Source organism: Adiantum capillus-veneris, chromosome 27 (genome assembly GCF_014529385.1).
Source record: "Adiantum capillus-veneris isolate H3 chromosome 27, ASM1452938v2, whole genome shotgun sequence".
Lineage (NCBI taxonomy): Eukaryota > Viridiplantae > Streptophyta > Polypodiopsida > Polypodiales > Pteridaceae > Adiantum > Adiantum capillus-veneris.
The window spans coordinates 128070838-128097490 of record NC_140957.1 but is presented as its reverse complement, the minus strand read 5'-3'; positions in this window follow the sequence as shown (position 1 = coordinate 128097490).

Sequence of the window (26653 nt, the reverse complement as noted above, 5' to 3'; positions counted from 1 at the left end):
TTCTTCATTGGTTGAATGTCCCTAATCAAGCTTCATTTGTACAAATTACACTTGGATCTTAACCTCACTCCTAATCACTCTCTTTCCTATATAAAGAGTCCATCCCCTTTGTAATTTCAAGCCTCCCTCAGCCCCATTGAGCCTTTGTATCACTCACCATGAGCCCATAAGCTCATTCATTCACTCTATTCTTGCACATCCTAGAGTGCAAATTGTTTCATGCTAGTAACCTCTCCCCCTCTTACTTATGTTAATTAAGAGAAATGTTTTATATGCGTGTGAGAGTGCTTGATGTGATCTTGGCTAATCCTTGAGTGATTGTTTGGTAATCTATATGCTATTTGTGTTGGGAGTGTTTGAAGTCATCCATTCCTTGTACACACACTACGGTTAATGCTTCATTCATAGTGATCTCTCTCTCTCTCTCTCTCTCTCTCTCTCTCTCTCTCTCTCTCTCTCTCTTTGTGTAGCGGTCCTAGTCCACGCTTCCAAGACTAGGTGGTGCCCTCATCTCATTTCCCTTGTGGCGCAATGGAGTTTGTTTTGGTGTAGAGGCCGCTATTCCAAATTTCCTTCGTCACCAGCAATCAACATGTCATCCACATATAAAATAAGGATCATCCAACTACCATCCTTAGCCTTCTTTGTATATAGACAGTGATCGAACTCACTACGTTTGTAGCCTTGAGAAAGCATAAACTTGTGGAATTTATGGTACCATGCCCTCGGTGATTGTTTTAAGCCATAAAGACTCTTTAACAACTGGCATACCCAATCTTCCTTGCCTTTCTCAACAAACCCTTCTGGCTGTTGCATGTAAATTTCTACATCTAAATCACCATGCAAGAACGTTGTCTTGACATCCATTTGGTGCAACACCAAATCTAATATGGCACCAATGCAAAAAATCATCTCAATGTAGTCATCTTGACCACCGGAGAGAAGACTTCATCAAAGTTAATGCCTTGTTCTTGCTTAAAGCCCTTGGGAACAAGCCTTGCTTTGCACTTTGGCTGACTATCATGAGCGGTGATCTTATACCTGTAAACCAATTTACAAGGTAGAGCCTTTTTGCCCTGTGGTAATTTAACTAGCTTCCATGTCTTGTTTTTATGCAAAGCTGTCATCTCTGACTGCATGGCCAATTGCCAATTCCCGGAGTCCTTCATTTGCACTGCTTCCTTGTAACATGAAGGCTCATTGCAATCAGTCAACATGACATAATTCATAGATGGAACAAACCTATCAGGAGGTCGCGTGACACGTCCAGATCTACGCACAATAGGTGGCTCAGGCTCAGCCAAAACCTGTGGTTCCACTCTATCCTGTCCTTGCTCCTCTTGAGCCCTGACATTTTGTCGTGCACGTGCAGGTCCATCTTCTTGGAAGACAACTCTTCTAATCTCCTCAACCCTCTCTGGTTTAGAATGATATTTGGATTCATTAAAGTGAACATCATTGCAGCGGACAACCTTTCTGGATTCGGGATCCCAAAGTCTGTACCCCATCTCACCAGAATTAGCATAGCCTAGAAAGATGCACTTTCTACTCTTTGGCTCAAGTTTGTTCCTAAATTCCTTTGGAACGTGAGTATATGCCTCACAGCCAAAGACATTGAGATGCTTGTATGAGGACATTTTGACTGACCATACCATCTCTGGCACTGAATCCTTCTGCAAAACCTTGCTAGGAGATCTATTTACAAGATGAACAGCTGTTGATACAGCTTCAGCCCAAAACCCATTTGGCAAATGTGCATTAGACAACATACTTCTGACCTTCTCTTGTATGGTCCTATTCATCCTCTCAGCAACACCATTTTGAGGAGGATTGTAAGGAGCAGTAAGTTCACATTTTATACCTTTTGACTCACAAAAGTCTTGAAAGGCCTTTGAAACATACTCTCCACCATTGTCAGTGCGTAAGCATTTAAGCTTCTTGCCACTCTGATTCTCCACAAGTGTCACAAACGTTTTGAAAACACTAAACGCTTCATCCTTGTGCTTGAGAAAGTAAACCCATACTTTCCTCGAGTAATCATCTATAAATGTCATAAGTAAGAAGCTCCCCCTAGAGATAGGTTAGGCATAGGTCCACACAAATCACTATGAACAAGTGCCAACTGTGTATCTCTTCTACTGCTTCTATGCTTATGTGGCTGCCGTGTTTGCTTACCATACAGACAATGTTCACAGAATTCAAAATCATTAAATGAAAAGCCAAGCAAATAACCAGAACGAGACAAGATTTCCATTCCCTTCTTGGACATATGTCCTAACCGGCTATGCCACAAAGAAACGTTCGGCTACTCGGTTACATTGATTACATTTTTAGAGACATTTGATACATAAATCATGTAAAGTCCTCCAGACTTTACTCCATGTGCTACTGTCATAGAACCCTTAGATATCTTCCACATGTTCTTTCCAAAAGTGGTGACGTAGCCAGCATCATCAAGTAAACATGTGCTGATCAAGCTCTTTGTAATTGAGGGAACATGTCTCACATTCTTCAGCGTGAAAGAAGAGCCATTCTAAAACTTCAATTGTACATCTCCAACACCTAAGATCTCACATGTCTGCCCATTGCTTAGCCGCACATGATCTTTAGTGGTCACATAAGAGGTAAACCACTCCTTGTTTGGAGACACATGAAGTGATGCCCCTGAGTCTATAATCCAGTCACTCAGTGCATTTCCATCAGATGCTGTAAGAAGAGCTGAGTCCATTGCATTCTTCAAGAAGTAGATGTCTCCTGACACTAGACTGTCATCCTCTGCAACAGTGTTTGTCACATTTATTTCTTGAATCTTCACTGAGGACTTGTTCTTCTCACCATGGTCTTCAGCTTTCTCTTTGCCTTTTTCTACTTTCCATTCTCTGCAGTCTCTTTTCATGTGACCCTTCTTGCCACAATGGTAGCATTCTATGTCACTCTTGCCTTTAGCACTGCGGGACTTGCTACGAGACTGATTCCTGTTTCCACCTTTGTACTTTTCTTTGGTCCTTCCCCTGACAACTAAGGCTGTTCCTTTGCCTTTGTCCATTGTCTTTCTATTGGTTTCTTCAGTAAGCAAACTTCCTTCTACACCTGCTATGTTCAAACCATCTGGAGGTGCAGAATTACTCAAAGCTGTGAGAAAAGTGTCCCAACTTTCCAGCAATGTGATCAACAAGAACATAGCTATAACAGGTTCATCAAACTTGACACCTTGAGCTGACAACTGACTATAGATTGTGTTGAATTCATTCAGATAATTGGACATAGGTGTCCCTTCTTTCATCTTCAAGTCAACAAGCTTCTTAAGCCAGTATACCTGTGAAGCTGCACTCTGCTTCTCATAAAGATCACTCAGCTTTAATCATGCTTGATAAGCCGACATCTCGTCTGCTACATTGAAGTAAACGCTTTCTACCAAAGTCAGCATAATGGTAGAAAGTGCCAATTCATCCATTTCGCTCCATTCATCTTCGTCCATATCTTCTGGTTTTATCCCCTTGAGCTTTATAAGTTTTATCTACTTCTTTTGTACCAACACGTGGCAAATCTGCTTCTTCCACAATGGGAAATTGGTTCCATCCAGCTTCTTGATATTGTAAAGAGCAGTGTCCTGTGATCCAGCCATAGCTACGCTTCACAGTAGTTTACTTTCCTGGGAAAAATTCGGCAGAGTTTCCCCTGTAAACTGACCTCTGAACCAATATCAACCTGTCAAATGAACCAAGAAAGCTTCAGATTCTGCATAAATTCTGGCAGAGTCTCCTTTCTAAAATGGCTCTGGTGTACTAAAAACAGACCAAAAAACAGCTCAAAAAACATTGTCTCTCTGACACTGTAAGCTGCGGGTAAACCTGTCCTGCACCTGTACTTTTTCTCACTGTCCTGTCACTGTCCTATAAGCATAGAGTGCGACAATGCCTCAACGGCAGTAAAGCAAAGATGCAATCCCAACTGTCTAACTCACAGTCAATACATCCTAGCTGCCTATCTAAGGGTGCTCAAGGGATCGCTCCAAGACCTGTATCACCGAAAGGATCTCAACATTCGAGAATCCCCCAGCTCCATAAAGCCTCACTCGACCCTCAACAAAGGCTGCAGTAAATCTGATAGTACATAGACTTCTCACAAAGTCATACATCCACAAATTTCCCACTATATGTTGTAACCGCTGTGGCGGTTGTTTGCTGCATGACTCACAGCCAACAAACCCTCAACAGACATACATCATCTCTGACAATACATCGCATGTGAAAGTACCTATAATGTCAGGATGAAATCTGGAATATCAAGCAGCAAACACAAGCTACCTGATGAACTAGTGGATGTCGCCTACAGTCTGTGTGTAGATGCGCCTGTGTCGTATGTGACACGCCTCCAAGAACTGTGAGCCGTCCTTCGATGTGTAGACAGCCACAAATCAACACTCTGGGAGTGTCGATATCCTCAGCACCTGCAGTCGTAGGCCGAAAACCCCAAATTTGCAGAGTCGGATCTGCACCCGTCGAGACCACGTAGTCGAAAATGGCCTGCGAGACCTTTGTCGACGCCGAACAGTGGCCGAGATGACCTCAGAATGAAATTTTGAGAACACCAAGACCTTCGGGTTCTCCCATAGGATTTGGGGCCGTGTCTTTGCCTGTCGAATTTCACTCCAATCTGAGCTGGTGACTCTAGCCTCCTGCAGTGCTGCCCCGAGCCTCGATCTGAGCTCTGATACCAGTTGAAGGAGTACGAGCGGAAGTGTGACGCGAGAGAGAGTGCGAGAAGAAGAGCACGATGATATGGTGAACTCGCTCTACTATAATGTGTAGAGCATAGTGAGTTCTTATTAGGTTTTTACAAAAGAATATATGTACATACCTGGCGGCCCGCCCACTTACCTGGGCGACCACATTGGGCTTTATACCCCAACACATTTGACCGTCGTTTCTCCCGCATCGGTATCCTCTGCCAGAATTTATGCAGAATCTCGCTTTCTTGGTTCTCGCTTATTTTTCTTTGTGGTTCTCGCTTTCTTGGTTCTCGCTTATTTTTCTTTGATCATTTACCTCTGTGGGACGCATGTCTAACCTCACTATCCTATCTTATTGTAGTATTAGCGAGAACCACGATTAAATTGTTAATCCATGGGACGAAGCTGACTCGACTAGTGCATAGAGGCTAAAAGAGGTTGTCAATCTCTCGGAAAACAACTAACAACTCGAATCTAACTCAAGCTACACTCAAGTGATTGAAATCACCAAAACCCAATCGCTCATCGGCAAACAAATCACATCCGTTACAACATCAAATGACATCCAAACGTAACGAAATTTTTAGGACATGTTTATAAGATCTAAGCATACATGCTTATGATTTCAAACCCCACTTTAGGTCAAGTTTCAAAATCGCAATTATTAACAACAGTGGATGTTTGACCTAGTCGTTTTTGACCCAGAATGCATCTAAATGCTTAGCAATGATGCCCCAATACCCCACCTATGCTTAGTTTTTTATTTGAAAGTATGAATTCCTAGTTATGATCAAATTAGGCCGCGGGTCGGTGACGCCAAAAACTACGAATTACTGTGATGTGGTTACGTCAATGCGTAGAGCTCTTACCTGCGGTTGCAATGCAACAAACGCGACTGCAATGTGACAACCGGACAGGGAGTAGGAAGCGCGAGAAGAAGAGGAGTGAGTGATGTTAGCTCACACTATGTATTTCATTATCCAAAACTTGACAATAACTTACAATTAAAAGTTGGCTTTTATACCTTAGCCAAGGTTTTTGGTGGTCAAAACTAATAATCTGGGAGTTCTACCAAAGATGGGTAATGATAGGTTGATACAATCTGGAAGCTTGTAGCCCCGGCTCATTAATTACAGAGTTTATCCGAGAAAATAGGAGTTACAATATTCCCGATTTATCAAAATAATAAGTGTTTTACAATGAGAACTCCGAAAAATGGTATCCGTGTTAGCTTGCTGCTAACATTCCCTCCCTCCTCGCCTATGTCATCCCTTGACACAGCTTTATGGGCTGAAGTAGTCTTCGGGCTGGTGACTAACAAGGCGGTCTTTAAGCGCACTTAGTGTCTTTTGGTATCTGATCTTCCTTTCTTTATCTGGCACTTCCAAAAACTGCATAGTTACTCTGTTTTGAGCTCCACTGCTGAGTCGCCTACAAACTTTGATGTGCGGTTGCTGATCACTGGCGCAAATATTTTCGTTCGCCAGGTGAAGAATCCCGTGTAGAATGCTTCCTCAAACGCCATCATATTGTGTGAAGGTAGAAACATGCATCTGGCGTAGAAGCCATAGAGGACTTCTTCGGAAGGTTGGCCACTGAGATCATAGCACAAACCTTTATTACCCTCGAGGAATGACATCCAAGGGGTGCCTGCTTGCTCTGGCTCAATGAACACTTCGATGCATGTGAGTAGCATTGCCAGTCTTCATTGCGTGCCAGTTGTCTTCATGTTTCTACAGCCTCATGGGTGTCTGTTTGTTGTGTCAGGATAGTTGGTTGCTGTTGTTCTTGTAGTTGTAGCTGTTCTTTTTTCGTGGAGGTAGAGGGTGGTGCCTCGGCCTTCTCTTACTGTGATATGGTAGAGGGTGGTTCCTATGCCTTTTGCTCCTTTAGCTGCTCACACTGTGTGGTGTCCTCTTTTGTTGCAGGACTTGCTACCTTTTCTATCTCTAGCTCTTTCTCTATTGGCTGCTCTTGAGTAGATCCAGGTGCTCGTTGTGTAGATTCAGCTTTGTGTGAAGATTCAACTGCCTCTTTGTGTTCTAGTTCTTGTGCAGATTCATCTGCCTTTCCATGTTCAGCTTCTGCTTCTTTTGTTGGCTCATTTGTTGTGTCTTTAACTCCCGGTGATGGTGGTGGGCTCGGCATTGGTTGATCTTGGTGTTCAGAGACAAGAGAAGAGATGAGGGGAGACACATCACCTTGGGCATGTTGTGCTTCTCCTTGTGCAATGGTCTCCTCTGCATGCTCTTGATGTTCTTCCGCCTCTTTGGCCTTCTTTGCCGCTTCTTCGCTTCCTTTAGCTTTAAAGCTTCTACTTCTTGGTACATCCTTTCCAGTACTTCAATGGGTTCTTCAGCCTGCTTCCTGGTCTGATGCTTGGTCCTTGGTCCCTTAAGTCCACTAGGCACCCATTTTTTTGGGTCTTTTCCTTGTGCTTGTCGATTGCGTTGGTATGCGTGTTTCTCTCTTTCAAACCGCGCTTGCTTTTGCACAGGCTCTTCTTGGTGTGCTGCAACGGCTTTTCTCTTCATTTCCTCCCTTCGTGCTCTCTTTTCTTCATTATGCGAGCTTTCACTGCTGTGCCTTTCTAGCGAGCTTTCAGCCGATTCTTCATCAGATTTGTAGGATCTCTTGGCTGATCTTGTAGCTTGAGGAGATGGTTGAGCTGACACTATCCAAGTGTTTTGGTTTGGGGCAGGTGGTAGGTTGTTGGCCATGCCAATGGCATGGTATGCAATTCTTGTCAATACCTCTGGTGCACCCAAGTAAGTAATCTTTCCTTCTTTCTTTGTGCCTTTCAAAGTGGTCAAGACATATTGTGTGTGGTCCACCGGTTGCCTAGTGGTTGACTTAAGGACTTGCGTGAAGGTGGTGGCAACCGCATGGTTGGGCGTGGTATACCTTGGTGGCCTTTTAGCAAGGAAATGAAAGTGTTGGTGGTATAACTTGGCTGGCTCTTCAACCTGTTTGTGAATAAGGTCAGCAAAGGTGGATGCGACAGTTTCTTTGGTGAAAGTACCTGTCGTGTTCCTGTCCCTTGCCCTCATTGTCATTCCTTTTGTGGGCAGTCTGAGTGCTTCTGCCACTGTTTCCTTTGTTATCACCACTTCAACTTTATTCCCTTGAGGGTCAAAAATCTGTGCAGTTCCATCTTCTCTGATCGTGGATAAAAGCTCATAAGCTTTTTGGAAATCCACACCGCATGGCTCCTGCTCATAGAAATCTCTGAGTCCTAGCTTGCGGTTGGCTTCTTTGGTCTCAGGCTTCACGGTGACATCATACACTTCTTTTGGTAGGAGTTGCAACTCTACTTGATGTCCCTCCTTACTCTTGAATCTGTCGGTGAACATTGTGATGTGATGCTCTTCGAGCTGTTCTTTTGAAAGATAGGCTGCCTTGGCGGCTTTGACTGAATCTGGATCTAGTTGGTATGCGGGTAGCTCCTGCAACTTTTCTTTCTAGTTGAGCTTCTTCTTGGCCCTCTTTGCTGCTTGCATGGCTCTTGTTCAGTGAATAGAGTGTCAAAGTTAGCAGATTTGTCAATTTTTTCTCTGAAGTGTCCTTTAGTCTGAAATGCTGGCAATTTCAGTCCAATTTGCTTTAAATCAATTTTTGAACAAGCATAGATGCATTAAAACATACAAGGAACAAAAATGTCAAGTTCAAACAAAAATTTGCAACCAAAGTAAACAATCGCAATTATCTACAGCTGAGTAATTTCTCCAGTTTTTTGCAAACTTGGTATCATAAGCTTGAAGGATATACCAAATACATGCTCTGAGTGAAATATGGGCTCATTTGGATGCATAGGGTGAAAATGGTACCAGCTTTTGGCTTTAGGTCTCTTAAATAGTAGATAAAATGAAAATTTGAGATTTTGAACTCCAAATTGGTTCAAAATTGGCTAGTGGGCTTAATGTATCATGTACTTTGGATGTATGATGGCAAAATAGCAAAATTTTCCCATTTTGGCATAAAAGTAAATAATCGTAATTATTAAATTTTCTACCAAAATTAACAATTTTTTGTACAACTTGGTTCTAGGCATTGTATAGACTCTGTATAAGAGATATGAGGTGATTTGAATCAAGAAATGTGGTCCATAACCCAAAAATTGGCTTGCAAAGACTTCTTTGCGTTTTCTTGCAATTTTCCAAGTTATAGGTGCTCATTTTGGCTCATACTTGATTTTTGGCATGTAATAGGTGTTTACACATGATAGGTGAGGTGATGATACAAGTTCCAAGCAAAAATAGTGCAAAAGTAAATAATCGTGATTATTTATAGCAATCACAACTTTCTTGCTAAACTTAAAAATTTTGACCTAAACACATTCTATACACCTAAAACAAGTCCTAAATTGAATTTGGTCAAGTTTGGTATTGTCGGCATCACTTTGTGCTTTGTCGACTCTGAAATCTCTGATTTTTGTGACTATACTGCCTATTGAGTTGGTCAGTCAATTTTGGGGGCTTTGGACTTGTCCGCAACATAGTCGTGAAGCAACTCATCCAATTCTGGCTCATTTGGAGTCAATTTGATCCCGTATGTCGAATTTGACGCTTTGTAGCCCTTGAGCCATTTTTTGCTTTTCGAGGGCTTTGCTTGATTGATTTCACAAAACCAATCATATACATTGTATATGAACCTCGTAGGCAAGGTGTATGTGGAGTCAGATCGGAATTATGGCATCTGCCAAAAACCTAGCTTTTCTATTGGGGACCCCCTTGACCCCTGCCGAATGGTCAAGGGATGATAGAGAAAGGTTATATTATATTAGGGCATGCTTCCGTTCAAATCTCATCCGATTTGGTCCAACTGACATGCCACTATGGTCAATTTTTTATCGTAGGTCTTCGTGCACTGCTCGGTTTCTAGGGTTTTTTCTAGGGGTTTAGACTAGCTACCGGTCATACAAAATGGATCATTGATGAGTAAAGAACTTACCCCTCATGTCTCGTGTGAGACGGCGCTGAAAACGGGCAACTGTAGACTGAAAAGACGCACGAAGGAGGTCGAAAAGCTCTTTGCAAAGGCCACAAGTAGAATGAGGTGGTTTTAGCCTACCTTGGATATCAATACCTGGACTTCCCGAACCAATTTTCCACAGATTCCTTTGTTAGTCCTACTAAGCCGTGAAATCTATATTAGACTCAAAAATTTCCTTGATCGGATTTCTGTAGCTCATTCTGCAAGAATTTTGCAAAAGTAGGTTTGGCCGCTTAATTTAGGCTTTTCGCTTCCATCTTTTGATTTCATTGAAATTTTTTGTGCTTGTCCGCCTTGTCTTTCTGATCACCATCGTGTCTTCTGTTTTTCCATCTGAGCTTCTTTGCTATTTATTATTAATTTTTGACCTATTTATTAAAAAAAATCAAAAAAATAACAAAATGCTCCAAAAAAGTAAAGTGAAAATCCAATAATTAAGAAAATCCATTGAAAAAACATAGCTTTATTGTTTTTTGCTCGATTTCTCTATTTTTAAGTCTCATTATCAATAAAAATGATGAAAAATAACCAGAAAAGACTATTTTTTATTATTTTTTTATAATATATACACTATTTACATTCATTGAGAAGATATTATCAGTGAATTTTTCCTTGATGATGAATTATAAGGGCATTATTAGGTAATTTTGTAAAAAATCACACGTTAACATCGAACTTTTTCCTCCCTCTTCAAACATTGCCCTTAATTACTTAGTGCCCTTCCATCCCTCCTAGATGACATACTCCGGGACGACTATGTGCATGGGTTGAACAATCATATCTATGCATAGTCGTGGTTGGCTCTACCATGCTTTGAAGATCAATGCAATTCAAGCCACTATGCTATGCAAGAGCTGGGTCTTGAGTAATTAACTCAATGGTTTCTGATGTCGAGGCTTTCTAATGCTGTCTTCCAAAGAGAAAATCTTGTAGCTTGTGTGCTCTCTGTTTGATTGTACCATCAGGATGCTTCAGCATGCTAATTGCTTGCATTGTTGGTAGCACTTTTGACTGTTGTCGAGCTTTTTCTCGCCATTCGTAGCTTGGTTTGCTTGGTGATGTATAGTGTGTTGGAGTCTTTTGAGACTTAACTCGCCCTTGCTTGATTGGTTTTACGGTTTGTGGAGAAGATAAGTGCGTTTTCTTCCAAATCCATTTCAAGTTAGGTTCCTTGTTTGGAAATGCTCATCCCTATGTTTTTACCCTTGGAACCTTCTTTTGTTTTGTCAATGATGTTTTGGGTACCCAAATTTGAATAGACTTATCCTTAAGTTGTGCTTTCGGTACCCAAATTTGCCTGACTCCTTGCATGCTACTTGTATACAGCCTTCGCTTGTCAAGGGGACGGAGAAGATTGATTACTTTGTGGTTTGGTCTGTTGATTGCTTCCTTTCCATTTCTCCTTGCTTGGTGCAAATGGAGCAATGAGTTGCCTGCCTATAGGTGATAGCTTGAACTGATTTGTATCCCAATTTGGTACTGCTTTGTATGTCCGCATCCATGAAATTCCAAGAATCATCGTCTCATTCATGTGTTCATCTGGTAATCATACAAATTGATGAGGACATGAACATCCATGTACTATCACATTCAAGTTGATTACTCTCAATGTTGGGGTTGGGTTCTTGTTCCATCCTTTGATTGTCGCTATTCCTGTTGTCAATGCTTGACTTTTTGCCTTCTTGTACGTGGAATAACTAACTGCATTTACTCTAGCTCCTGTGTCGACCAAAGCATTGGTGCTATGATTTGAGTTGTACTTTGATGTGCATGTCCATTCCGTCTAATCTGTCATCGTCTATTGAAACTGTATCTTTAGGTAATTCCCATTGTCGGTCATCTATTTCCAGAGTGTTGATGGGAATCGGTATCTATTGATTCCTAAGAGCAGCTTTCCGTTTGAGTATTCAAAGCCGAGCTTTCTCTTGGGCTTCATTTGTGTGGTTGCATGCATTCTTTCTAGCAATCCATTGGTTAGCGGCAAATTGTATTTCTTTAAATGACATCCACTAATCCAATTAGCCATTGGTTCACCATCTAGGGTGGACAATTTTATTGCATTCAGTCCACTCAAGATTCCTTGCTACCCTTAATGTCGGCAATAGAAATTCTATTGGCAGTATGGCATCAAGACTATAAACAAGGTTAAAGGGTGTAGCATTTAAGCTGTTTTGAATGAAACTCAATAAGCCCATAGAGCAGCATGGAGATTCATTTCCCAGTCTATCCTTCCTGAATTAACCACCTTAGTCAACACCGAGCTAAGAATTTTGTTCATATGCTCAGCTTATCCGTTTGCTTCTGGGTGATAGGGAGTTGATTTGTTATGGATGACCATAAACTCATTAAGCAAATACGCGATTACCTCATTGAGAAAATGAGTTCCCCGATCACTAACAATTTCTATTGGCAGTCCATATCTTGTGAATACATACTCATATAAGAATGCGGCAGTGGTTTTGGCATCATTCTTTTGAGTTGCTTTAGCCTCGGCCCACTTGGTCAAATAGTTTGTAGCTACAATGATATATTGAGCTTGGGTTCTATAAGCAGGTGGTTGTATCAGCCCAACAAAATCTATACCCCATTTTGCGAAAGCTCTAGCCCCCGTCATTAGTCTGAAGGGCATGCTATCTACACGTGTTGGCATTTTTACTTGTTGACAAGCATCACACCTTCGAACATATTCTTTGGCATCTGCAAAAAGTGTTGGCCACCATATGTCTGCCATCAAGATTGCCCTTGCAGTGGTCTCACTAGAATCCAGCTAATCCAGCATGTGCTTGTTCTATAATCGTAATATACTCGTCTTCATTTGCTCAAAGACACAAATGTTGATCTTTACCTCTCCAATACAATTGGTTCCCAATAAGAGCATAGTCTCTTGCTTCAGTTTCAATTTCTCTTTGACGACATTTACTCGTATCCTCAGGAAATATTCGGCTTGATAAGTAAGTAAACAGATAGTTACTCCACTTAGGAACAGGTGACAATTGAAACAATGTTACATGAGGTATGGGTGTTTTGTTTTGACATTGAGGACGATCCTTTACAAAAGATCGAACATCACTCCTCATAGTTGGCCAAAATACTCCAAGTCTCAAGATTCGTTGCATAGTTTGGTCTTCCGCAAAGTGAAGTCCTACTATGGTAACATGTGCTTGACTTAGGTACTGTTTTTTTAATTTAGGATTAATACATAAGAGCAATATTCCATCTCGATTTATTTTGTATAGCCTACTAGCTAGTAATTGATACATAGCAGATTGCTCAATTAATCCGATCGTAATAGGAAGTGGTATTTGTGAATCCACTTGAGCCATTGTCATCAATGACACCATGTTTTTGGAACATCAAGGTATCGTTTCCACGGAGAACAAATAGGCATCTGGTAGATCATCGTCTACCCCTTTAGGTGATTCTCCTAAAACAATCCTTGAAAAATGATCTACTCATTGATGTGTAGTGCCCTTTTTAACAACCACAGTGAAATCAAATTCCAGAAGAATGATGAACCATCTCACTATTCTTATTGTGATGCATGGCTTGTTGACCAAGTACAACAAAGCTTGGTGGTCCACAAACAACACAAACTTGTTGGCTAATAGGTAATGTCTATACTTTTTTAATGGCATGGATCATTCTTAATCCTTCCCTTTCGTTGGTGGTGTAATTCTTTTTCGCCATGTTCAACTGTCGACTAGCATAAGAAATAGGAAAGTCAATTTTCCCGTCTCCTGGTTGAGCTAGTATACAACCAATAGCAAAATCGGAAGCATCTACATGTATGTGGAATATCTTATTCCAATCTGGTGCTTTCAATATTGGAGCTGAGGTGAGAGCTTGCTTAAGCTTCATGAAGGATTCTTCACATGCCTCGATCCACTCAAAGTGTGTAATCAAGCTATACATGAGTTTTGCAATTATAGCGTACATGTAGATAAACCGTCTGTAATATCCACAATGCCCCATGAAGGCTTGTACACCCTTGATTGTTGTTGGTCTAGGTAAAACAGCAATGACATGAATTTTTTCAATATCAGTAGCTATGCCATTTTTAAACACTATATGTCCAAGAATTTTTCCTTGTCTACCCATGAATGTGCACTTGTCAGGATTTAAGCAAATCCTATAAAGTCTACATTTTCGAATACCTTTTCGAGGTGTTCAAAATGATCCACATGGATTGATGAATGTATGCGTAAATCATCCATATATACTTCTAAGAATTTCCTAAGATATTCTTTGAAAGCATGGCTCATCAACCTTTGAAATGTGACTGGAGCATTAGTTAACCCAAACGACATAACCCGATAGGCAAAAATACCCCATTCTTTTGCAAAAACAGTTTTATGCTGATCTTTTGGGTTAACCAAAAGTTGATTGTATCTCGAAAAGCCATCTAAGAAGTTGTAAGCTTCTTTTTCTACAACTCGTTCTAAAACATGCTCAGTGATTGGAAGAGGAAAGGTCTCTCTAATGGTAGCTGCATTCACTTTTTTGAGATTGACACACAATCGTAATTTTTCATTCTTCTTGGGTACTACCACCATTAGAGACACCCAATCTATGTGTTCAATTTTGTAAATGAATTCGGCTTCCTTTAGTTTTTCAATCTCTTCTTTTATCTTCCTAGCAAGTGTCTCATTATACGTGTATGGCCTCTGTCTACTTGGTTTCGCACCATCTCTCATGGATATGGTAAGTTGACAGATTTCTGGATCAACACCGTTGAGATCCTTGTAAGACCAAGCGAAGATATCTTGGTATTATTTTAGCAAGCTTAGCAAGAGCTCTTCTTCTTTCTCTGTTAGGTCATTTGCAATGTAAGCAGGTCTAGGCTCTTCTCCTGGTTCAGTCAGTCTATCTTTTTAGCGTTTTCACGCCCTTCGTAGGACTCACCCTTTCTCTGTTAGGTCGTTTGCAATGTAAGCAGGTCTAGGCTCTTCTCCTGGTTCAGTCAGTCTATCTTTTTAGCGTTTTCACGCCCTTCGTAGGACTCACCCTTTTTTCTTAGTTCCCTAACAGGTTGTTTGACTATGATTTTTCAATCTTGGAGAGTATACTTTTTCTAATGGGATGGAACACTCATTACATCCTTACCATCCTCTTCTGTGGTTTCCATTTCGGTCGTATATATCCCCTTTAGATCTTTTTTCAACTCTTGATATTTCTTTTTCCGCTCAATTGGTGTCATGATTGGCTTTTTATCATGTTGGTTTGCTTGAGTATCCTTCCTAGATATTCTCGATGTTTTAGACATTTCTTGATTTTGTTTGAAGGATTCTGCCAGTGATTTTGTCCTTGACACAATCATTTGCATGTATCTGCATCAGGAATTGTGTTCTACTGGAGACTAATGGCATAGGTTGTGTTTTCACATTTTTGGTGTCTCTTTCTCGTCTATACCATTTTTGTCTTCTTGATTTCTGGTTAGGAAAGTCAAAAAACTTTTCCTCCCCTCCTTTCAAGAGTAGCTTAGCTCTCATATGTTCTTTTTCTGCCCCCAATCTTCTGAGGTAGCTGAGTGTTCATCTAACTCATTTGTTGCATCATAGTAGAGGTCTGAAAAGATTTGTTGAGCTTTCATCAAGTCCTCATCTTCATCTTCAATGTTGAGGGTTGAAATCATTTGGATGAGAATTATGTCGTAGCCATCCTCATTGCAAAATTGAGTAGGCATAGATGTATTCACACATACATCCATGGTCGCTAAAATTTGAGTCCACTTGAATGGCTCAAACAAATGCTCTAGAAAGGGTTCAGGTACATAGGCTTCATCTGTGCAATCCCTTTCTAAAATACATTCTTCTCATTTTAAACTCCCATTTTCTGAAGCTCCACACATCCAAATAGGAGTGTCTTTGTTTAACCAGGATGGAAGCTTAGTTTCAGCCGAAGAGACTGAATCAAACTCTTGTATGGGTGTTTTCAAGACATCTCTATAAGTGTAATCTTTTAGATTTACCCTTGTTATAGATCCCACTTGCTTCAAGTACAGATAATTGTTTTCTCAATTTTGGATAAGTTGTACCTGTCGCATGAAAGGTCTTCCCAATATGATTTCATAATTGAGTTTTTTTCCAAAGTCTACTATGGCAAAAGTGTGTTGATACTCAATTCCACAAGAATTGACTATCACTTTTTCAAGCAGTCCTAATGGTCTCTCAATGTGTCCGTCAGCCAATTGCAATTTCATTCAAGTTTGTCTAATGGCTGGTTGTCCCCAGGATTCCCATACTCTGTCGTGGCTATGGCTATGCCTGCTCCACTATCCAGTATTGCCATGGTTTCAATGTCATTATATTTCACTGGAAGGGTGGTGTTTCCTTCTTCCCCTTCATAATATTCTCTGACTTTGTTCATTGAACAAATCGAATCTCTTTGTTGTCCATTTCGTTTTTCAATTTTTCCAATTTTTTTGAGATTAGCCCCGTTATCCCCGCCTTCTTTAGGGTTTTCTGTAGATCATTCCATAAATATGGTCTGAGTTTTAAAGTTCTCCCAAGATAAGAGTGCATTGGATGGGTGTAGACATGATTGAATGAATGTTGTCTACTTCTAGGGTTTGTTCAGCTCTTTTTACTTGAGTGGTCTTACACACTATGGATTCATCCTCGTTATCTCCCAAGTAAGAGGGTAATGTTTTCAAGGTCAATGGTTTTGACATTCCTGAAGCTTCATATCCACAATCCCCATACAAGGATTGTACATCCATATTCATATCAGAAGGTAGGTTATCCAACCAAACTTCCTCTATAGGAGGTGACTTTAGAGTTAGGATCCCATCATTGACCTAACTTTTTCCCATAAGTGTCCTGGCCAGTCTTCCTTTACGAATGGAATTTCATTTAAGCCATCTTCGTTGTCCGGCACTATAAGTTCTGGTTCTTTTGTTTCAAGGTGGGGTTCTGCCACCACATCGGGTTTTTCTTTAGTGTCTCTTACCACAAGCTCTTCAAGTTTTGCAATACTTTCAAGCTTGGGTTTTTGTTTTTCTAGCATTTCTTGCGTGATTCTTATCAAATTTTGATAAGCTTCCAGCTTAGCTGCTTCCATGTCTGGAGAATGATATTTTTTCCATTTGTTTTTCATGTTTTGGTCTGCTTTAAGTCGTGTTTGGTAGGCTTCCAAGGTTGCATTAATAGGCTCAAAAATTTTATCAACCAAAATGGATCCTCGAGATTTCACGGTTGTTTCCTTGATTTCACTTCCAGTTTCTTTCACCTTTTTTTGGAATAGCTTTTTTGCTTTCTCTTCGATTTCAACCCGTTGTTTCTATTTTCTCATCTCATATCTTTTGCTTCTGCTTCTTTTGATCCTTTGAGAGGAAACTTTCGTATTTTTTGGATCATCAGAGGAGTTGTGTTTCTTTTTCTTAGCCTAGGCTCTAGGGATTACCTTGATTGGAAGAATCGGTTCACTCTCTGATGAGCTACTAGGTATCACTTGGACTATGTTTACTACTGTTTTACTCGTGTTTAAAGGATTTTTAGGACTCCTCTCTTTTTGGAACATTGTATGCAATAGGCTTCAACTGGCTTGAGGTTTTTGTCAGGCTCTAGAAATTCATTTTTCCAATGATCATCTGCACCACAGTTGTGACAGTTTTTCATTCTTGGCTTAATCATGGGTCTGACCATGGGAGGTCTGACACCTTGATTAGCTACATAATACACTGGTGCGAGCTTTGGTGGAGCATAAGTCGCGGTTTCTTCCATTGGTGGTGGATGTGAATTATACCAATCTCCTTCTACCATCATTGTAGATGGACTAGTTTCCACATAGGGTGTAACAGGCACTAATGCTTGTTCATCTATGACTCCTTCGAAGTGCATGTACTTTACAAGCACTGCATTATGTCATGGGTACGAAGGTTGTTGACCAACACAGGTTGAGGTCTTTCCATACCCATTGGTGGTCTTTGAGCTTGGGCCATATTAGGTTGATACTTGTACATGGGTTGTCCTTGTGGCCTCATAGGCACGTACTAAACATTCCCATCATACTTTGGTCGGAAGTAGCACTCGTGGGTCCCATGGTTGGTCCATTTACCCTCAATTGCACACCATTTTTGTGGCTTAATTAATTGTCCCTGTTGAGGTATCCCTTGTCCTGGTCCCCTCATAGGTGCTTTTTTCATGTTGTTCATCATGTCATTCATCCTTTTGAGTATATCTTCTATGGCTGAAAGTGGTGCTATAGCAGTCGTTCCCACTTGTGTTGGTTTAGTGGATGTTGTTTTCTATGGCTAAAAGTGGTGCTATAGCAGCCGTTCCCACTTGTGCTGGTTTAGTGGATGTTGTTTTCTCGCTTTGGTTATCCTTAGGGACATCTTCTTCGTTAAAAATATCACAATTCTCTCCTAAGTCAATAGCATCTGACACACTCTCTTCTAGGGTTGTATGCTTTTTACTATAGAGTATAGCATGATGTTCTTTCTTTAGCAATCCCTCTACAAACAAAGATACGAGTCGTTCTTCTGCAAGTATCTCTAGCCCTGGGCATCTGGCAATGTATTGTTTCATTCGAGTTGCACAATCCCTAACAGACTCACCATGTTTCTGTTTAAAGCTGTAGATTTGAGCTATCGTATTATGTTTGATCCCCGTTTTGGAACACGCAGCTAGAAATCGTTGGGCTAATGTGTTCAAGTCCATGATTGACCTTGGTGGAATGTTTCGGAACCATGTCAATGCTTTTCCTTCTAATGTCATTCCAAACCCCTCGAATTGAGTATGGAAATTGAATATACGTTCTGCTCTTAGCACTTGCTTAAAGCTTGCTAAGTGGTCATATGGATCCCCTGGTCCACTGTATTTTTTGACCCATTTCTGAAAATCAGCTGGTCTGATGCATCTGTTTGGTTCAAATCCCGGTCTCCTAGCAGTTGGTCCTATTCTGAGTGAATACCCCTGGTATTTGGTTTGTTCTACCTCCTCAAAAGTCATCATAGCAAAGTTGTTGTTATAACAATCCCTAAACAGGTAGGTTGGTAGGTCTGATGATCCCTTGTCTTTGATTTTGAAGATATAGATGATCTTCATGGGTGTTAGTTGTCTTGATTTGGCATTCGAAGTCCACAGAAGATCTTTTACGTTTCTATCCTCCTAGCAATAGACTCCGATCCTAGGATTATCCATACTAAGCCATTTCAAAGGCTTCAAATCTACGTGATCGTATCCTCGAATTCTAAAGTTGGTGGTCCTTCTTTTGCTGACATATCTGGAATTATGGTGTTTACTTCTAACCCCCATTTTTCTATCACATCAAGGTTTTTGACTTGTACATACTGAGTTCCGTTTCTGTCCATGTACATTTTCCTTGTTTGTTTGCCCTAATCTCTTCTTCGAAGTCAATACCATGGTCATCAATGCGAATAGCAGACTCCTCGTTAGGGTCCAAGTAAACTTGAGCTCCATGACGGTAAGTCTTATGAAAAGAGAGTATATGCTTATAGCGCATTGTCATTCCGATTTCCGAGTGAGTCGAGTAAGAAGACATTTTAGATGTTGAATCTAAAAAAGTGTCTGAGACTTCTTCAAGGATTGTATGCAAGAAATTGCCTTGTTTCATGCTATCTTCGGTGGATACTCTACTGGAGGTTTCTCTGAATATGCCTTTATTTCCTAGTACACGACCATATCTAAGGTTCATAAAGACTGGTTAAGACCTGGATAGAGTACTTACCTTTGGATTGACTTGTCGTCAATTTCCACTTGACTTGATTGCAACCTTTACTGAATTGTCGATTCCTCGTCTGCAACTTGATTCCTGTACAAATTTGATCAAGTTAGCTATTCTTCAATAAAGACAGTAGAGTTTTTGCTAATTGTCATGATTGGTCTATGTGTATCACTTCAAATCGAGCTATGGGAGTCAGCAATTGACTTTCAGATTCGACTTTAGCAAAAAATCAAAGGATTAATCTGCAACCTGGAAACTGACTGAACATGTACCAATTTGGATCTGATGAACCCAAAATTGCCCGGTGGCTTTGTATTATGTTGGTCTAACAGTTTACAAGTTCAAAAGTCAAAATTGATGTCCCTGGGTAGCAGTAGTAAATAATCGTGAGCACTTACTTTTGCTAGTTTTTTGTACTTTTTGGCTTGGTTTGGCAAGTATACAACCTGCTAAAGTCCCTGGACAAGTTTCAACAAGTTTGGACAAAATCTGATCAAGTTTATCAACTATTTTGTGTCCGCAGACTTTGATTTCAAGAATCTGGCTTAAGTCTCACTTTTGTGATCCAAATTTCACCAAAATTGATTTGTGGGGTCTACTTGATATGCTTGACAAATTTTCAAGTTTTGAAGCAGATGTAAATAATCGCGATTATTTACTCCAGTTAAATTTTTGCAAATTTTTGTCCCAACTATGACACAGGTCTATTAAGCACCTCAAGTTCACGTCCCTAGCCAAGTTTCATCAAGTTTGGACAATTTTTGGTCAAATGTTCATCAACTTTCTGTCTGCAGCCTAACTTTGCAAATTTGGTCACAATTTTCAATCCAATGATCCAAATCTTACCAAATTTTGTTTGTGGGCTTATTACAACATGGTAAAACTAGTGGTATGCTAACTTAGTCAAAAAAGTTAAAAAATGGGGAAGATGTAAACAATCACGATTATTTACAAGTGGCAACTTTTTGCATCTTGTTGGTCAACTGAGCATGTACACATGTTTATCACATCAATATAAGCCTATGAATCAAATTTCACAAGTTTGGACAAACTTTTTCCCAATTTACACTCAAGATTCAAAAAGTCACTACAAACTTTAGTTTTTGTTACCATATACATGTGGTAGTGATGTGTGTGAACACACTAGGACCACCGGGGCATTTTTTCCCTCTTTAGGAGATTTTTCCCCCCGTGCATTGTATATACGCCCATCACTCTAGGGCTATCTATCTTTCCATTGCACACTAAGTAACACACTCTCTATTGTGTGCCTTGAGCTTCCTTCGTCTTCTCCAAGCTGTGTGTGTTTCTCTGCAACCCTAATTCCAACAATTGGTATCAGAGCAGGTCACGTCCTCCCGGGCTTAGTCGCCAGCTGCTCCAGCACACGCCTGCTCACTTTCTCCGATTTCAGTGAGCTTTGGCAAGCGTTCGCAGGTTGACAAAAATTTTGGGGGAGCTCGAAGGGCCTGGTCTGCTCAGAATTTTGATTTGGGCTCATTTCGGCCTCCGTTTCCACTACAGGCAGTACTGCACAGGCTATTTCGTCATTTTGTGCAGAATTTCTGTCGGTGCCGTTTTCTGCATAACAAGTGCCTTATAGTCTTCTACGGTTTGTGCTATAGAGCACAGGTTGTTCCCGCTCCGTTTCTCCTATTTTCGAGCATTTTTCACATCAGGTGCAGCATTTACCATGGCTGACAACAACAACATAGATGTGTTCAAGATGTTTGGTGTTGAGGATAGGTTGGATGGGGACAACTACCCTATGTGGGCTTATATGATGCAACATGTTCTTGCGTCAAAGGGTGTCTGGAACATTGTGCAGGGCATTGATGTACGTCCTCGTTCTGAGGATGTAGGCGATGTTGAGGATGTTGCAGGTCTTGCTGCAAGGATTGCAGCTGTTAGAGTTGTTTTGCCTACGGCATAACAAGCTCGTTGGGATGTTAAGGATGCGCAGGCTCATGCATTGATTGCGTTGTCTGTGAAGCGCACCATTGTTCCTCACATCCGTTCAGCAAAATCTGCAAAACAGACTTGGGATATTTTACAGGTCTTTATGCAAGCCGCAATGAGGCTAAAATTGCTTTGTTGCGTAAAGAGCTGGAGTCGAAGATTATGCATGAGGAAGATGATATGGACACTTTCCTTGCTAGTGTCAAGGATATCAATGAGCAGCTTATTTCTGCAGGTGAAGTCATTTCAGACAGTTCCCTTGTGCAGACTGTTCTTGATGCCTTACCAGATTCCTACTAGACTTTTGCTAGTATTTGGAGACTGATGACCCAAGGAAATCCTGAAGTTGTCAAGTTTGATGCATTATGCACATTGCTGTTGCAAGAGTCACTTTCCAGAAAAAACAGGACTAGGCAGCGTGCAGTTGAACAGGCTTTTATTGCTTCTCAAAGAAAGGGTGGTAACAGCAATGCAGCCACTTCTTATGGTTCTGCTGCGAGTGGCAAAAATTATGTTCCTAATGCTTCTGCTGGCAGTACTTCGTCTGGCAATTCTGGTGATAAGGGCAAAAAGAAGATGCGTTGCCATTATTGTAAAGCCAATGATCCCTTGATCAAGTCGTGTCCTAAGTTGAAGGCCAAAGAGGCTAAGAAGAAAGAGGGTGGTTCCACTGCAAATGCTGGTTCCACTACAAATGCAGCGATTGTTGAGTCTTCTGTGAAAGGAGACTGTGTTGCTGATGTTGATGAAGAATGGGCTTTTAGAGTAGAGTGCACTTACAATCCTGTTGTCCATGATGCATGCTTGTCAGTCGTTGCTACAAATTCACATGTGTGGTATTTCGACAGTGGTGCTACAAAGCACATTACCTCACATCGTGAATTGTTTACCTCTCTCGAGTGTGTCCCTCATGGGAATTCAGTCACTTGTGCCAACAACGCCTCTTATCCAGTTCAGGGAGTTGGAAAGATTGTGCTCAATGCTGCTAATGGCAGTTCCTTCACACTTGTTGATGCACTTTATGTACCTGGGATCAAGAAGAATCTCTTATCTGTATCCGCACTTGCTAGACTTGGACTTGTAGTCAAATTTGTGGATGACAGATGTACAGTTCATGATCTCAGTTTTGGTGATGAAATTGTTGCATCTGGGCTTCTGTGCCGTGGGCTGTATAAGCTCACTTTATATGACAAGTGTGGACAAAATTTTGCAAATGCTGTTGCAGATTCAAGGGCTATTTCAGATGCAAAACTTTGGCATGCACGTTTTGGTCATCTGAATTTTGCCAGTTTGCTGCGTTTGCAAAAATCTGATATGGTTGCTTCTTTGCCGCCTCTTGAAGCACCTGTCAAACATGTTTGTGAAGGCTGTATTTTGGGTAAGATGCAGCGTTCTAAATTTCCAAAGGACGGTTCAGTTTGGGCCACATGCAGGTTGCAGCTTGTGCATAGTGATGTTTGTGGGCCCATGCAAACTCCATCCTTGGGCAATTACCTGCGCTTCGTGACTTTCATTGATGATTACTCCAGGCATGCATGGGTATTTCCGCTTAAAGAGAAGTCCGAAGTCTTTATGTGCTTCAAACAATTTCTGGCTATGGCTGAAAATGTCTCAAAATGTACTTGGGCACCCTCCGTTCAGATCGAGGGGGGGGAGTATATGTCTCATGAATTTAATGCATTTCTAGCTAGTCGTGGGATAAAACACCAATGTACAGTGCCTTATACACCTCAGCAAAATGGTGTTGCTGAGAGGAAAAACAGGTCACTGACGAAAATGGCACGATGTATGGTCAAAAGTCAAGCTTTGCCGCATTCTTTTTGGCATGAGGCCATTATGTGTGCCACTTATGTACTTAACAGGTGTCCTACGAAAGCTTTGCAGTCTATTACTCCATATGAAGCATGGCATGATAGAAAACCTTCTATTGAGCACATGCGTGTTTTTGGTTGTTTGGCATATGCTTTGGTGCCACAAGTGCAGCGCAGAAAATTGGATGATAAGGCTGTCAAATGTATTTTTGTTGATTATAGTGATGAAAGCAAACGTTACAGGTTGTATCATTCGCAAACAAAACGTATTCTGGTTTCTCGGGATGTAGTGTTTGTGGAAGATTGTGTTCAGCCCTTACTGTCATGTACTAGAGACAATAATGTAAGCTCACAGGACATTTATGACACTTTGTTGCCTCTTTTCAGTGGTGGAAATACGAATGTACGTAAGTTCCAATGAGGCAAATGTACAGCCTATGGGGGTTTCTGAAAATGTTTTAGATCAGCCTATTACTGATGCATATGTACATGATGTACTTGATGAGGAAAGGGTTGAAAATGAGCAGGCTAGAGGTATGCCAAAATGGCTGGTGCACACTTTGCATGATAGTAAATTGGATGCACCTTTGTCTAGTCGTACTCGTTCAGGCTCTCGCCATGCATCTTATGCATCAGATTGTTATGCTTTGGCTGTGTCTAGTTTACATGATGTTGAGGAGCCTCTGTCTTTTGATGAAGCACAGAATTCAAAAAATTGGATGGCTGCCATGCAATCAGAATATGATGCACTTATAGAAAATGACACATGGACTTTATGTGATTTGCCTCCTGGCAAAAAGGCCATTGGTACGAAGTGGGTTTACAAGTTGAAACGCAAGCCGGATGGTGAGATTGATCGCCATAAGGCTTGACTTGTTGCAAAGGGTTATGCACAGCAAAAAGGCATAGATTATGAAGAGACTTTTGCTCCCACTTGTCGTATGACTACTGTGCATTTTCTATGTGCATTGGCAGCTCATTTTGGTTGGGATGTACATCACTTAGACATTGTTACTGCTTTCTTGAATGGTGACATATTTGAGGAAGTTTATGTAACACAGCCTCGCGGTTTTGTCATAAAAGGACAAGAGGACAAAGTGTGCAAATGTAACAAGGCTTTGTATGGGTTGAAGCAATCTCCTCGTGCTTGGTATGAGAAAGCTGTCACTCATTTGGTCAAACAAGGCTTTCGTAACAGTCCAAAAGAAAGCACATTGTATGTAAAGCGTGAGGGTGATGTATTTCTCATCGTGGTTCTTTATGTTGATGATTTGCTGATCACTGGACCAAATGAGAGACATATTGCTGAATTTAAGGCTGATTTGAATGCTACTTTCAAGATGAAAGATTCGGGGCTGTTGCATCATTATTTGGGCATATAGTTTAAGCAGTGTGATGGTGGTATTGCCTTGTGTCAAAAAAGTTACATAGAGACATTGCTATGTAAGTTTGGACTTGAGGATTGCAAACCTATTGCCACTCCCATGGAAACAGGTTTGAAGTTGAGTCTACATGATGCTGGCGATCCTGCTGATGTCACTCTTTACCAAACTGCTGTTGGCTGCCTCATTTATGTATGCAACACGAGGCCGGATATTCAGTTTGCAGTCTCACAAGTCAGCAGATTTATGCATAGCCCAGGGTCTAAGCATTGGCAGGATGTCAAGATGATTTTCCGCTACCTTAGTGGCACTTTACATCTTGGCTTGTTTTATCCCAAAAGGAGATCATTGCCGCCAGACTTACATGCTTTTTCGGACTCAGATTGGGCTGGTTGTTTTGACACGCGAGTGTCCACAAGTGGTTTTTGTTTCATGCTTGGCAGTTCATGTATATCATGGTTGAGCAAGAAGCAACCTACTGTGGCCACTTCGAGTTGTGAGGCTGAGTACAGGGCAGTCTTCACAGCTACGGTTGAGTGTGTATGGCTCACACGCCTTATGGCTGATTTGGGTGTTAGACGGGACACTGCCAACACTATCTACACTGACAGTCAGAGCGCATTGGCAGTTGCGAGTAACCCAGTTTTTCATGCTCGCTTAAAGCACATTGAGGTGCATTACCACTATGTCAGGGAGAGGCTCTCAGCAGGAGAGATCAGCCTGGCTTATGTGCCAACACAGGACAACCTTGCAGATCTTTTCACAAAGACATTGTCTCGTGAGAAGCTTGAAGCTTTCCGCAAAGCTTTGGGCTTACTCCCCTTTGTGGACTGATCCTGTCCTCAGGGCATGGCACTTCCCTTTACTCATGTGCTAGCTCTCGTTCACCGCATCACTCCAGGGGGGATTTGTTACCATATACATGTGGTAGTGATGTGTGTGAACACACTAGGACCGCTGGGGCATTTTTTCCCTCTTTAGGAGATTTTTTCCCCCGTGCATTGTATATACGCCCATCACTCTAGGGCTATCTATCTTTCCATTGCACACTAAGTAACACACTCTCTATTGTGTGCCTTGAGCTTCCTTCGTCTTCTCCAAGCTATGTGTGTTTCTCTGCAACTCTAATTCCAATAGTTTTACCCAATTTTTTGCCAGTTTGGTGATCCAAATCTCTTGTGCCCTTACAAAAGTTGTTTGTACACATGCAATGAGTCAATTGTATAAACCTTGGTAAAATTTGAGCTGAAAGTTAATAATCAAGATTATTAACTTCAAGCTTGAAATGAACCAATTTTGCAATTTTTCAATGGACAGTCATTTTGTGAGCTATTTTAAGCCTATGAATCAAGTCAAAACTTAATTTGGCCTAAAATGTCAAGAAAAAGTAAATAATCTGAGTTTTGGCCAACTCTTGAATTTTTACCTCGAAGTGTCCTTGAGCTTACCAACTGGTTCAGACAACTTTTAAGATTACTCTCCATTCGGATTGAGTGGTTTAGAGTCTTTTTGTGCTATTTCTAACTGTAGACCTGAAATTCTGCAACTTCCAATAGCAACTCACAATGATTCTTTCAGAGAGAGCAATGTTCTGAAATCCACCTCGGATCCTACTTACCCGATTCTCATGCAATGGGGTTGTGGAAAGTGTCCACAAACACTCGTTTTCTTGTCTTTTATGGTTTTCTGAGCATTGATCTTAAGACTTGTCTCGTTTACCAATCATCCTCAAAATCCTAATCTATTTCTACAATCGTACAATCCTAAAAGGCACTCAGCAAGTACGATTATTTCCAAGCTAGCTCTACACACCAAAAGACGAAAATCTTAGGCTATGCGGTTTCTAAAAGAATTTGTCTACCAATCATCCTCAAAATCCTAATCTATTTCTACAATCCTACAATCCTAAAAGGTACTCAGCAAGTACGATTACTTCCAAGCTAGCTCTACACAGCAAAAGACGACAATCTTAGGCTATGCGGTTTCTAAAAGAAAGTTTTGAACTCTAGGCGATCTTAGAGGAAGTTAAAGGATAACTTCACAAGAAGCTCGTGTTTTTCCTAGTTTAGGTCTCTTCGATCTTCGGCAAC